This window comes from Maniola hyperantus, chromosome 9 (genome assembly GCF_902806685.2).
Source record: "Maniola hyperantus chromosome 9, iAphHyp1.2, whole genome shotgun sequence".
Classification (NCBI taxonomy): Eukaryota; Metazoa; Arthropoda; class Insecta; order Lepidoptera; family Nymphalidae; genus Maniola; species Maniola hyperantus.
Window position 1 is genome coordinate 2,385,891 of NC_048544.1, and position 15,568 is coordinate 2,401,458.

The following is a 15,568-nucleotide window of genomic DNA, read 5'->3' on the forward strand; positions in this document are numbered from 1 at the left end:
TATTTTGGTACTTTTATTTGAGAGGAAACCACTGAATTTGTTGATTAATCGCATTATTGGAACCGAAGAATATGCAAATCCGTACGTAAATGTAAATTTCTCGACAACCCGAGAAGACCCGAGAAATTAGCCTCGAGAATTCTCGAGACCCGAGAAATTGATAAGCTCGAGAAATCATGAACCCTAGTCTTCACCTGTACATTCTAAAACAGATTTTTATTTATTTTTATGCATCATAGTTTTTGAATTATCGTGCAAAATGTCGAAAAAATACGACTGTAGTACGGAACCCTCGTTGCGCGAGCCTGACTCGCACTTGGCCGGTTTTTATCCCGGAAAATCAAAGAGTTCCCGCGGGATTAACCCTACATATTTCCATTCCTTCCGTAACAGGTTTGATTCCGGTAAAAAAATAATCATTAAGTAGATAGGTAAGTTTAAAAATTTCCTTGAAGTGTAGGTGTGATAAAAAATATATAAAATATAAAAAAAAAATTGGCACCAACCTTTTCTCAGTGCAATGAAGGTTTCTTTGTCATTCAGAACATTTCACTAAGAAGTGTAGGTAATTTCTATTTATGTTTTGTAAAAAACACATCTATGGATTATAGGTAAGCCCACCAGTGCGAAGCCAGGGCACATTGATTACTTATTATCGATGCCGGAGCAGGTCAAATACATACAACCTGTATGTACCTACCTACTTAGTTGAAAATAATAATATTACAGTACGACAAGGCTTTCTTGGCACTTGAGTGACATTGACAGAGGGGCGCTGTTAGAGAACAAAGGCAGAATACCTATTCAAACAAGAACAAAGGGGACACTTGACAATGTTAGTTCCAATTTTCGCCACGCGCCAAGATAGCCTTGTCGCACTGTACCTAGGTAATGCTTCGATGTTACCACACTACTGCCAGCTAGGGACTAGGATGCTAACTACCGTAAAACGGGGTGAATAGGAACCGGGGTGTGAATAGGGACAAAACTGGGAATGAGATTTGAACGTAAAAATAATACCCAAAACAGCTTAGAATTTTGGTAGCATTGTTTTTCCCTATAGTAGAATATTTGATCTTTTATTTGGCATCACTGAACCAGAGACAAATTGACATTAAAATAACGAAAGCATCATTGCAAAAACGTTGTTCAAAACACGCTAAGCCGTAGGTCTCAAAACTTTGTTTACTTTGACGCAGTACGAGAATAAAACAGTAGAAAAACTATTAGAAATCATTAAACATTTATCTAAGAGGCGTCACAAAAGCAGATTTGTCTAAATGTTACATATTTTTCTGTAAAAAAGAAAAAATTGGAAACCAAGTGGTTTTGGCTTTGCCATGGGGATTATAGGTACGGGAAAGGGGTGGATAGGAACGCTATACTTACTGAATTGGAACGAATCAAGGTTAAATAGGAACAGTAAGGTTTATATAGGGACAGGGCTGTCACTTTAAATATTTAATTAAATTGTTCAAAAAAATTCTTCTTTCTTGTGTAGTCGACTAGTAAAATTTAGTTAAATGGCATTTTACTGTTTAATATTGATAAATAAATAAATAAATAAAAATATTTTTTATTCAATTAAACTTTTACAAGTATAGGTAACTACACTACCTACTTGTAACAGTTTAATTAAATAAAAAATATTTTTATTTATTTATTTTTGAATCGTCAAACCACTGATAATTCGGAATGCCAGCAACCAGCAAGAAACTCGACGGTTGCTTTTTTTTAAAGATTTGATACCTACTATGCCATGTATAATAACATTTGGTATGAAGATAACTATTAAGACATAGGCATCCGCTAAGAAAGGATTTTTGAAAACTCAACCCCTAAGGGGTTGAAATAGGGGTTTGAAATTTGTGTCGGACGAAGTCGCGAGCATAAGCTAGTTTTGTAATATTAGAGGATAGAGCTAACTTGTGTTTGACAACCCTAACCTTTTTTCCCTATTCACCCCTTTGCCATTCCGTTACACCCCGGATCAAGTATAAATAGGGACAGCATATATTTTGATTAAAATATACCAGTAATTTATCATTATTTTATATTTTTTGGATGTTTCCTTAGAATTCTTACAACCGGAGATGCTTACAAACAGTTAAAGCATCATAATTTGTACCAAAACATCCGTAAATTTCAATGCGAAGTTAGATTTCGTACCTATTCACCCCGTTTTACGGTACTTCTACTAGCCTTGTCGCACTGTACCTAGGTAATGCTTCGATGTTACCACACTACTGCCAGCTAGGGACTAGGATGCTAACTACTTCTACTTACTTACCTATTTACACGAGATCTGAAAGAAAGGTTCCTTGCAACCTTGCAACGAACCATTTTGTAGGTTCCTTGCACGGAAGCAAGAATGTGGTTCCAGGGGTTCCTTGTGAAGTTTTTTTACCACAGAACACTATTACTATTTACTCCTACCCATAGTGAAGTACCTAATGCTCCTACCGGAGAGTTTTACACTGTCAATTTCTTTTACTGGTGCCATCTATGCTGCGAAGTATATAACACAAAATCCATTTGTGGTCGCTAGATAGAGCCACTAGTTTTAGCATTTTAGTAAAATAAAAGGTACCTACCTACCTAGCTGAAGTTGAACCAGGATACCTCATTCAAGCTATATCTAGACACAGGCGAAGTGCATTGTGCTGGTCTGGCAGTTGGCATTTCAAAAAGCCACCAAACTAGAAAAGGAGAAGAAGAAGGTAGGATATCAAGGGTGGTATGTAAGGTGATATGAATTTTTGTTGCGAGGTTTGTATGGTGTTTTGGTGTCGAAATTTATACAATATTTATGTAGGTAGGTACCTGACTGATACAGAACAGATGGCTTCTTGACGACATGGCACGCATTATGAGGAGAGGAGGTTCTTCACTCCTCGCCCTGATCACTGGCAGCTTGGGTCCTACCCCGCCGCTAGTGTGGGAACTGGGACCCATTTTAATTAATGTTATTTTATTTATTGTTGTTTTTGTTATTTTATTTTTTTGTTGTTTCTGTCTCTTTACTAGTTATGTAACTATTTGTTGTTTGTTACTTTATTTTTTGTTGTTTCTGTGTTTTATTTTTTGTTGTTTCTGTGCTTAGGTAGGTATTATATTTTTTTACCATTAACAAAATATGACATTGAGATTTGTAAATAAATGTGATGAAAACAGATAACTGCTAGGTATGTAGGTAGTACATAAGTATTTTTTACTTTTCCCCACTTCTCTGAGTTTCAACTTTCAAGACATACTTACCTAAATAACTAGTTACTTACCTATTATTTATGAACAGGTCTTAATACCTATCTAAAAATACTTTTTTTTACTAAAAAATATAATCAAGTTTTTCCATTTTCAGTTCATGTCAAAGTGCTCACAGTGATGAAGTATTAAATATGGGCAGGATGATACAAATCCCATTTTTTAATTAAAATGTTACAACTTTTTTATTTTATCTCCTTATTTAACGAGTTTGTTTAATTGTAATTAGTTTTAATAATGCTTATAAAATTTGTTATGCATATAACAAAACAAAAAATATATCAAATGATTTTTAAGCGGTGAAATGTCAATTTGAATTTTTCTATATCAATCTGCCCCACTTCCCCCTATTAGTAGTTAACTAGTTAGGTAGTAATCCATACTAATATTATAAATGCGAAAGTGTGTCTGTCTGTCTGTCTCTCTGTCTGTCTGTCTGTCTGCTAGCTTTTCACGGCCCAACCGTTCAACCGATTTTGATGAAATTTGGTACAGAGTTAGCTTATATCCCGGGGAAGGACATAGGCTACTTTTCAACCCGTAAAACTGATGAGTTCCCACGGGATTTTTAAAAACCTAAATCCACGCGTACGAAGTCGCGGGCATCAGCTAGTACCTATTATAATATACTCTCGGAGCATTGTTCGAAATCAATGTGATTTAGCGACGAAGAAAAACAATTTGAAAAAATCAACCCGACTTGACGAACCAGATGAAAAGGATCTACAAAACGTTTAATTAATTGAGACTTGGCTCTTAAAATAAAGAACGTTATTTTATTAGCGGCCACAGTGGCTCAACTCTCAACAGGCATTTACCTATTTGTTTAAGAAATAGGTACCTACTTATTATATTATACTTTCGAGTTCGACACCCAAAAAACATTAACCGCCTTCTGGTAAAGTCGGATAAAAAGGGACAAAACATAACCAAATTTTAATACGGATAGACAAATAGCGCATCTAGTAGCCTCATAGTCATAAACACTTGAGGCTCTTTGAATTAGTCGTTTTATACGATCGAATAGTTTTTAAATAACAAAGCGGTATGTTTCAAAATAGCTTTTATTTCATCCCTATAAAATGCAATTTAGTTTGAGCGTTTTTGACGGCTCCTGTCTGTCGCCATTTTCCATAATGGCCGCGAGTACCGCGACATCTATACAAATTTTAGTGTCATCAAGAGCTTGCCTAGCGTTGGTCGTGTGTGTTTTTCGTTAGGCGTATTGTTTGCAACCATTGTATTAAGAAAATGATACGAAAATTTACTCGGAACGGCTGGAATTCACTAATATTCTCTACATTATAGTTAAACTAATCAAAAACTGTGTTACTCGCGTCGTAGGAAGCCAAAGTAGTAAAATAATGAATTTAACACGCTGCGGCAGTCTTTCTGTTTGAATTGTCGTGAACCTTGTTGTGGAATCGATTTTCAGATGTTATTAATGAAATTACTAAGGTGCTTGTGGTGATATTGTTTGTAAAATAGAACCTGTTTTGCTGGTCTCGCGTTGCACTGACTTTTCGACCGTCGGCGGTGGCTGGCTCGAAATCGATAGAGATAATAAAAAATGCATATTTTGCCCATGGTTTCATAAAGGTTCCGTTCAATACTGTGCCGGCACGATATTGCGAACGCTCTTCAAATCTGTCATCTGTTTTCAAAACACAGTGCGATTTATATAATGCTATTATCAAAGTGATAGTGATACTCAAACATCGTAAGAAAAAATCGACGAGCCCGATAAGGTGAGTAAACAAACACTTTTTTCTAATATTATTTAGGTAGTAAACCTTGCTTTGTTATGTAAAAAAACCTTGGTGAAAACCTGGACGAAACTCAATGATACAAAACTCATTAAAACAGGTCTAAAAAGTTTCATATCACGAGCGACGAATAATTAAAGAGTGTCCGACCTGCATACTAAATTATGTCAATTGCTGTAATAATAAAAAAATGATGATACAACGACGTGATCGCGTGAATACAATATTTTTATCGGCGCTAAAAATCTTCTACTGTTTGACATTTGACAGAAAAAGTACCTAGTTAAAATAAATTGGTATGGCGCTTTTAATGGTTGGTAAATTATAGAGGTGTCCTTTATTGGCTCCTATTTTTTTTAAATGATCTTATCACTATCTTATATTTAAAGAAATAGGTACTTTACTGTTTGTATGGGGGGTAACCACATAGTAGGTAACTATTAGAAAAGTAGGTACGTCCAGTTTTAATATTGAACTTAGCAAAGTTGTTAACTATATTTAGTCAAAAATTGTGTTAAGTTATTAGGTACCTATATAAAGTAGGTATAGTCTTTTAACAATAACAGTGTAGCTTCTTAAATCTTGCTATCTATGTAACTTAATGACATATTACAGATATGTTAGTATATTGAATATTGAATCCTGGTACCTATATTTAAAAAAAACCGGCCAAGTGCGAGTCAGGCTCGCGCAATGAGAGTTCCGTACTACAGTCGTACTTTTTCGACATTTGGACGATAATTCAAAAACTATGATGCATAAAAATAAATAAAAATCTGTTTTAGAATGTACAGGTGAAGACCTTTCATATTATGATACCCCACTTGATATAGTCACTCACTTCGAAAGTTTGAAAATACTAGTTATTAGTTCATGACCACAATTTAATTTTTTTTTGTGTGATCTAACCCTAAATTCACGGTTTTCAGATTTTTCCCCAAATGTCAGCTATAAGATCTACCTACCTGCCAAATTTCATGATTCTAGGTCAACGGGAAGTACCCTGTAGGTTTCTTGACAGACAGACAGACAGACAGACAGACAGACAGACAGCCAGCCAGACAGACAACAAAGTGATCCTATAAGGGTTCCGTTTTTCCTTTTGAGGTTCGGAACCCAAAAAACAAAAAATATCTGTGAATTTTAATAATCTAATAATTCCAATTTGGCTTGTAACAGGTACACGCTACCTATTATATTAGAATGCAACTTAAGTTATCTTGTTAAAAGTGAAAATCATTGCCATTTAATTTAGTCTTATCCGTCACTCTGAAAATCAAAGAATTCATACAGGATTATTAAAAATCTAAATTCAGATTGATGGAGTCATGGGCATTTAGTTTACTTATAGGTACCTAATTACTTACTTACTTAAATAAAACTTTAAAATGACTTGCATACTTACTTTACTTACAGTAATTTAGTGTGGAAGGTGTATCTGACTAGAATTAAGACATAGCTCTGTGTATCTATAGTATCTACTTACCTACTAGCTACATCTCAAAACAGGTTTTTTGACATACCGAGTTACCTACATTCTCGCTAAGGCTGCAAAACTAACCAGTTTAATTCTAAAACTATGCATTTCAAGTGTAAAGACCATCAACCATATTAAGTTACTACTTACTTAATATGGTTATTGCTAAATACAAATCTCATCCGAATCATTTAAAAGAAATGTTTTGTCAATTAAATGTCAAATAAAAAAATGTGTACAAAAATAAAATACTTAAGTAACAGAAACAACAAAATTTAAAATAACACAAACAGCAAAAAATAAACTAACAAAAATAACAAAAAATAAGTCTACAAAAATAAAATACTTTAGTGACAGAAACAACATAATATAAAATAGGTAACACAAACAACAAAAATAAAATAACATAAACAACAAAAAATAAAAGTCGGTTAAAAATAACAAACATTCACTAAAATATGATTAAATGTGTCCCACTAGCAGCGAAGTAGGATCTAAGCTGCCGGTGGTCAAGGCTCCAGCCAGAGTGAGGAACCTCCTCAAAATGTGTGCCGTCTCAAGAAGTCTCTAGCTTCTGTACCCAGCCCTTGATCAACAGTTAAGAAATAGTTTCTTAAACTTATAGTACCTACTTCTTACTTAAACGTATTTTGAAATTTCTTTAAGTACCTAGGTACAATTTTAATGGTTTATTTTTTACCCACACACGAAGTTATAGGTATGGGTTAGCACTCTTAATATTGAATTGATTATTGAAAAAAGAAATGAAAAAATTGGAAGCAAAAATATTCGAGTTCCGAATTAGAGTGAGAGGTCGGACCCCACTGAGGTCTAGCCTCTCACTCTAATTTGGTACTTCACTTGATCCATCTTTCCTAATACATTTTTGACCCCGCCCAGGCTTTTTTTTTCTTCTTTTTTACTCAGAATTCAGAACACTTCTTATAGGCGGGGCTTATCAATCCCATAGATAAATAATATAATAATCTGTTGTATGTACAATACATGTTATTATTATTATAAACTTCCTTGTGAAATGTTCTAAATGATAATGAAACCAGTAGGTAGATATCATTATTACATTCTCAATTGTTGGGAATGGCTGAGTGAGATTCCTGTTGCAACAATGCATTGTAGCCAATAGTGAGCGAGTGTTAGCCAATCAGAGGTGATTGCGATTGTGACATTGTAGTTGTCATTCTACCGCAATCAAACATATTGAATTGCAGTGACAAGTTTTAAGTGCCAATTTTTTACTAGGCTCAAAACTATTGCTAATAGGGAAGAAATGAAAATGTATGTAATGTCTTATGCCCTCTAACTTTTTGGAGTTATAATATTTTAAGCAATTAAATAACTATCACTTGCTATAACAGTGCCGAAAAACATCTTGAGGAAACCTGCATGCCTGAGAGCTCTCCATAATTTTGTCAAAAAGGTGTACATGAAGTCTGCCAAACTGCATTCGGCTAACTTGATGGAATATGGCCAAAATTTTTTTCATTCTGAGAGGAAACCCGTGCTCAGTAGTGAGCTGGCAATGGGTTGATGATGATAATGACTCTTACTACAACAGCACATTAGCCAGGAGTGAGAGAATGGAACGAGGGCGGTGATGAAAATCCCTGTAGTCCGTACATGAATGTACAAGGAAGTCAGCCATCGGAGAGGAATAAACTAATGGAGATGTATAGTTAATTTGTGCCACAATACTTCAGTGATAGCTAGTGATGCTGTGATAGCCTAGTAGTCAGGATGTCCGCCTTCTAATCAGAGGTTGGGGGTTTGATCCCGGGCACACACCTCTAACTTTTCAGAGTTATGTGCGTTTTAATTAATTAAATATCACTTGCTTTAATGGTGAAGGAAAACATTGTGAAACCTGCCTGCTGAGAGTGTCATGCCTGAGAGTCCTCCATAATGTTCCCAAAGGTGTGTGAAGTCTACCTATCCACTTAAAAATGAAATAATGTTCTGTTAATTGATAATTTAATACAAACTTACACTTTTGTAAATTTAATACTTAGAATTCATAGCCTATTTTATATTTTATAATATGAATTTGTTACCTTTTTTTGTGGGAACTGTTTCATCTCTGGTAACATTAAGAAACGTCAGAATTCCATAGAATAAAAAATCAGAATCAGACTATTAGTAAAAGGTATGTGTTGGCGTAATGAATAATGATAAAATACGGTTTTAACTTTTAAGACCCTGATAAAATCACCTCTGCGGCTTACGAAGAGTACAAAATTCCTACAAATGGACATTAGTCCATAATCCGAAAATATGCCTTCGAAAATACCAACACCATTTTGAAAATCGGAGAAAAAAGAAAATGTTCCGCTCACCTGTTCCATTAGAAGCATGCTGCGTTTCGTAGTGGTTTTTACAGCCTGCGACACGACACAGTCGTGTCGCATGTTACCCGTGTCGTCAAATAAATAGTTATAAAGATTAGAAATTAATCGTGGTATGTACCCGTTATAGACATTAAAATATGTCGTTAAACCACGAAATAAGCTTAAAATCATTAGTTATAAAGAACTTAAAAGGCCTACCGCCGTAGTTTGACAGCTACAGTATGACGATCGCAATCACCCCTGATTGGCTGACATTGGTAGAAATGCATTATTGCAGCAAAGATACCATAATATCAGCCAATAATCCAGGTTGTAACAATGATTGATGCAGCTTTTATGAAATCGACCAGCGGAGGGTCGATTGCGATAAAATGACAGCTAAAGTGTCAAGTAAGTCGCAATCACCTCTAGGCCTCGATTGCGTTAGAATGACAGCTACAATGTCACGATCGCAATCACCTCTGTTTGGTTGACGCTCGTTCACTGTTGGCTACAATGCATTGTCGCAACATGAATCGCACAAATTCAGCCAATCACAACAATTGAGATTGTAATAATGATTGATGCAGGTTTTACGAAATCGCCCTACTGAGTAGCTAACACTCTGTCACTAGTTGTTAGCTATAATGCATAGTTGCAGCAAGAATACCTTGTTACAGATTTCGTGCTAAGGCTTAAATAATAATGTCTGGATTGCCGCGCGATAGTTTCGTCAGTTAACCTTTCGTTTCTCGCACTTTAGAAAAGTACAGTAGCAAGTGGTTATACGTAAACTCATTCTCTCCATAACTGTCAGCTAGAGCTCTTCTCGGGTGTCAACGCTAGGCCCGCGTGGTTTCCTGTAAAGTTTTGGTTTCAATTAGGTATGCTTATAAGTATTGTACCTATGTACTGCAAATTGTGAGTGTTAAGCATTGATGTAAGAGGAACCTGTGGTGTAAATCTTGGCGTGCACAGCTTTTTGTTTTACTTAGGTATTTTAATATCAAACAAAAAGTTAGTCGTTGTCGTGATGTCGTCGTCGTCTGTAAAGGTGTCCCAAGCCTACTAGGAACGCATTACCGTATCGAATTTCCTGTATTCGAAATTAGAATTTTTAAATGCATTATATCGAGTTCGCGCCAAATTATACTTTTATTTTCTTTTTCTTTTTAATGGATCCAAGAAAAATTCCCTTTACAGGCCACGTTTTACGTTTGTTAACAAGATTAAAGGATTAAAGATTTAACTCAATTAAGTGATTAGGTATAGTTGATTGAGCTATGGAATGAAGGACTAAGTAACTACCTACTTAGATTAAAAACAAAAGTGGGAAAAATAGATTTAATAATATATTTTTTCACATAATTATCTAATTAATGAAAGGGGTTTAATAAACTGCCATAGTTGATTTTCCGCGATAAAAAGTAGCCTATGTCACTCTCCAGGTGTTTAACTACTCATCATCATGATCAACCCATCGCCGGCTCACTACAGAGCACGGGTAGGAGACAATAGAAATTCCTACACATTCTGTGAAAATTTCAGGTCTCTACCTATTCACGAGGTACAGCCCGCTGGCAGACAGACGGACGGACAGACGGACGGACGGACGGACAGCGGAGTCTTAGTAATAGGATGCCGTTGACACCCTTCGGTTACGCAACCCTACAAAGCTAGTTTATCATCATCATTATGAGCAACCCATCGCTGGCTCACTACAGAGCACGGGTCGCCTCTCAGAGTGAGAAGGGTTTTGGCCATAGTCTATACCCCGCTGGCCAAGTGCGGATTGGCAGACTTCACACACCTTTGAGAACATTATGGAGAACTCTCAGGCATGCAGGTTTCCTAATCCTGTTTTCCTTCGCATGTTTTCCTTCACCGTTAAAGCAAGTGATATTTTAATTACTTAAAAGTGAAATTTTAATTACTTTTTTAAGTTTAACTATATCCTATATATGGTGATGTGAAATCATAGAAAAATAGTTTTACTTTAGGGCTACCTGCGTCAAATGTACTAGTAACATTTGACGCCTGCCAGTGACGTCAAAGCTTTGACGTTTTGTTAGAAGTTGCCTTACTGTTGTGAACTGTGCTCTTAGATCTATTACCTACTTGATTAATTAATTTTGTGACAGTTAAATAAACAGTGATAAGTTAACTGAGTGATAAGTTGTAAGTATAATTAACCTGTTAACCTACATTACTTATGTACTACTTATGTATTTTAAGTTCTCACGCGCCATATATAATAGCCTCAGTAGCTCAACGGTTAGAGGAGCGGACTGAAATCCGAAAGGTTGCCGGTTCAAACCCCACCCGTTGCACTATTGTCGTGCCTACTCCTAGCACAAGCTTAACGCTTAGATGGAGAGGACAGGGGAATATTAGTCATCATTGGCTAATATTCTTTAATAAAATGTCTGATAATAATCTATCAACGCACAGCTCAAACTACTGGACGGATTGGGCTGAAATTTTACATACAGATATAGCTCTTATGACGTTGGCATCCGTGGTGTGAAATAGGGGTTTGAAATTTGTGTAGTCCACGCGGACGAAGTCGCGAGAATAAGCTAGTTTTATTACTACAGTCCAAGACTCTATTGTAAACAAAAGAAGCAGGCCAATTTGATAGTGACCCCTAAAACATGTCCGAGGGGGGGTCAATTGGGCGCGTCACCGCAGACTTGTCTTAATAACCGGCACATATCTCTTCAGTTAAGTGACTTAATTGTTCCTGATTAACTAATGGTCACAACCAAGTCATAATCCCTTATGGTACTTACTAGGTTTTAATTTTAAATCTGGGAATCTGTACTCTGTCTATTGTCTGTGAGCGTTCCTACTCAATCAATACTCAATACTTTATTAGGGTATTTTACCCCTTTTTAGGATTCCGTACCTCAGAAGGAAAAACGGAACCCTTATAGGATCACTTTGTTGTCTGTCTGTATGTCAGTCGTGTCTCTCAAGAAAACCTATAGGGTACTTCCCGTTGACCTAGAATCATGGAATTTGGTAGGTAGGTACAAGTAAATGAATAAATCCGAAAATCGTGAATTTGTGGTTACATCACAAAAAAAATGTGTTCATGAATAAATAATTAGTATTTTGAATTTTCAAAGTAAGATAACTATACCAGGTGGGGTATCATATGAGAGGGGGGCTTTACTTGTACATTATAAAACAGATTTTTATGCATAATAGTTTTTGATTTATCAAACATGTAAAAATAACAAATTATTTTGTCATACGAATGGCAGGACACGGTTGCTAGTTAAAATTACATTTGTTTTTAAAATGGGGGTAGTAATGACTTCAGGGGATGTTTTGTTTCACGGACGCTTTAGGCACAGGGTTATTATCGTGTCGCGGTTAAGGGTTCAAAGCTAGGGTTTATTTATTAAACCGAATGCGGTTTCACGGGGCTAGTTACTCGGGGTTGTATGCTTTTACGTGCGCCGACTAGGGCGAATTATAAAGAAGAAAGCTTTATATGGAGGGTGTGCAACAGTACAGCGTATATATTCAACGTACATAGGTTATGCTCGCGACATCGTTCGCTTGGTTATAGGTTGTTAATAATCTCGAAGGCCTAATTTTGTCGGGATAAAAGTAGTCTTGATCATTCTTTGTATCTATAGACCTCTACTTGCCTGCGAAATTCTCGACAAAATCGGCTTGATATAACACGTCTTGTTTTAACGGTGAAGGAAACAGAATAGAATGGAAATATTTATTATTCAATTAAACTTTCACAAGTACTTTTGTGTTCTGGAGTGGAGACCGCGTATCGGCAAGCGCAGTGTGGGACGACCTCCAACCCGCTGGACTGACGAACTTAAGAAGGTAGCGGGAAGTGGGTGGATGAGGAAGGCAGAGGATCGCGTGTGGTGGCGTGCTCCTTGGAAGGCCTATGTCCAGCAGTGGACGCAAACAGGCTGATTCATTGATTGATTGAAGTACTTTTGTTAGAAACGACTACTAAATATGGTAGGGAAACCTGCGTGCTAAAGAGTTCTCCATAATGCTGTTACAAAGTTAGCCAATCCGTATTTGACCAGCGTGGTGAAGGGGCCAAACCCTTGTCATTTTGCGAGGAGACCGTGCTTCTGTATTGAGCTAGCGATGGGTAAGTGATGATCAATGAAGAAAAGCCAAAGTCCTTATACTAAGTATACACAATATTACAACACTGGCGCCGATTCTGTTGTCTTTCTCTAAACTCAGAGTATCTGCATCATTTTCTTTTTAACATAGCTAAAAAAGGACATAACATGAATTTTACATTTGAAGACTAAATTTTAGTGCACGCTACAAATTTAAACAATAGGCTCGCGGCTGGCAGCTAAAGACACGCTGTTTGACAGCTCTAAATAAAATTTAAAACTGTCAAACTGTGTCTGTCTTTTTCATATTACATCAGTAAGAAGAGGATGCGAATACTCTAAAATTTAGGTGCGCTCAGAATCAGTACCAATATTTTGAATTTGCGTGATTAAAAAAGTGGCTGTGACATTTTTTTTTTTTTAAGTTTTCCGTTCCGTTTTTTGCCATTCGGCTACGGAACCCTAAAAAGAGCCCTCGTTCGTATGTAGTCATTTGGAGCATCAGCCAGCCCGCAACAACCCGCGTGCGCTCGAGAACTCTAAAACTCTAAAATTTAGAGTCCCTATACGTAAAATTCATGTTCCGTCCTTTTTTAGCAATATTAAAAAGAGAAAGACGCAGATACTCTAAATTTAGCTTAGAGAAAGACAACAGAATCGGCGCCAGTAACTGTGTACCTAATTCTCATTGCTGAGGGTCGTTCCCCTATCCATTTATCACATAGTGGTAGGGGTGTGCTCGGGATAATAATGCAGTGGGCTCCCAGATCCGTCCGCATCCTCAACTAAGAATGCTATTTTAATAATTTTATCACATGTTAGTGATAATAACCGTGGCCGGGGGTCAAATTCGGACGTTCAAAGTCGGTCACCTATCCAATTACCGACTTGGGCCAACGTTGTTTAACCAGCGCAATCGATTGACGACATTCCTCGGACGACAGGGAGCCGCTGGATTTAGGCGGCACAAGCAGTGGACGTCGATAATGACGATGAGTCTCTAAAAACTAGCGCTATCCTTTTTACAGTGTTCTGCGCGGAATAGGATAGCTTTACTTTCAAACATGTCCACTTAGTTTAGAGGACTGAAGAACTTAAGTTCAAAGAACTGACGGTGTATCCTAAGTTAAATTATTTCTGGTTAGGAAATAACGTTTGATGACACGTAAGCAGGTTTAACTTTAAACACATTTTGTAGCGGTGACAAAACTCGCTTGATATGGGTCACTCGGGTTGGTGTAAGTTATGATGTTATGGCGGATTATGTATACAGGGTTATAGGAAAATAGGACACGATCCCGTCAAGGGTTTATAGTATAGGACATTAGCTATCAAACGACCTCTAAAGTGCTCATGCAAAAGTGTATCGTTTTCGAGTTATTCATTTTTTGTTTTTTTTTCTAGGTAAAGGGATGTGTGCCACTTTAAAAATTAGTAAAAAAAAGAAACAATGTATTTCTGGTTAGGAAATTACGTTTGATGACACGTAAGCAGGTTTAACTTTAAACAGATTTTGTAGCGGTGACAAAACTCGCTTGATATGGGTCACTCGGGTTGGTGTAAGTTATGATGTTATGGCGGATTTATACTAGGACAGTTATTCCAAAGGTTGGGACTGATCAGTGCTGACCTCTGACTTGGTATTGATATTGCGTAAAGTATAGAAAACCAGTTTATGCTTACGACTTAGTCCACGCACTACACAAATTTGAAACACCTATTTCACCCTACGTCATAATAGCTATCTGCATGAATGAATGAATGAATGTTTTATTTAAAAAATGCAGGTACAACTGGTTGAAAATGGTGTTGCATGCCAAATTTTAGCCCGATCCGTCTAGTAGTTTGAGCTATGCGTTGATAGATCAGTCAGTCACCTTTTCCTTTTATGTATTTAGAATTGTTCATACAATTCTATTACAAAAAAGCCGTCAAACAGCCGCGATTTTTAGCCTTCGTTAAAACGCTGTCTCTCCTAATTTGAACCATATCCCGAGTTCAAATGTCAACACAAAACTACCTCGCTTTTGAAAACGCATGGCCCGAAGGCACAGTTTACCCGCCCTATTATAATGTTCACAATCCTTTCATCTCTACGTGATGCTCGTGCTCCCTGAGACTTCTTTTGAGATATGTTTTGGACGTACGTGTTGAGACTCGTTTGAAAATAATAAGTTTAATTCTGTTTTGTGACGTGGGGTCATTGCACAGGCATAAAGCTGGTTTGTTTTAGCATTCTCTCCATTTAAACAGTAAGATTAGGTACTAATTATCTAAGCTGTGATAGCCTAGTGGTTAGGACGTCCGCCTTCTAATCTGAGGTCGGGGGTTAGATCCCGGGCACGCACCTCTAACTTTTCGGAATTATGTGCGTTTTAAGTAAATAAATATCACTTGCTTTTTGGGTGAAGGAAAACATCGTGAGGAAACCTGCATGCCTGAGAGTTCTCCATAATGTTCTCAAAGGTGTGTGAAGTCTACCAATTCGCACATGGCCAGCGTGGTAGACTATGGCCAAAATCCTTCTCACTCGGAGAGGAAACCCGTGATCTGTAGTGAGCCGGCGCGATGGGTTGATCATGATGATGGTTTAAGCGAGTATGA

General features: G+C 36.9%; 1 protein-coding gene and 1 long non-coding RNA gene across 3 annotated transcripts in view; both read left to right on the top strand.

The window, feature by feature from the left end:
- Positions 1–2,619: 2,619 nt before the first annotated feature.
- Positions 2,620–3,575, top strand: LOC138402831 (uncharacterized). The gene is made up of 2 exons (XR_011237174.1): positions 2,620–2,769; positions 3,362–3,575. It is a non-coding gene; the product is annotated as an uncharacterized lncRNA (long non-coding RNA).
- Positions 3,576–4,448: 873 nt separating this feature from the next.
- LOC117985109 (uncharacterized) overlaps positions 4,449–15,568 on the top strand; it is a 205,196-nt gene continuing 194,076 nt past the window's right edge. For both annotated transcript variants that reach the window (XM_034971792.2, XM_034971794.2), the window contains exon 1: positions 4,449–5,012. The gene's annotated coding sequence lies outside the window, so the exon portion shown is untranslated. The remainder of the gene's footprint in view (positions 5,013–15,568) is intronic.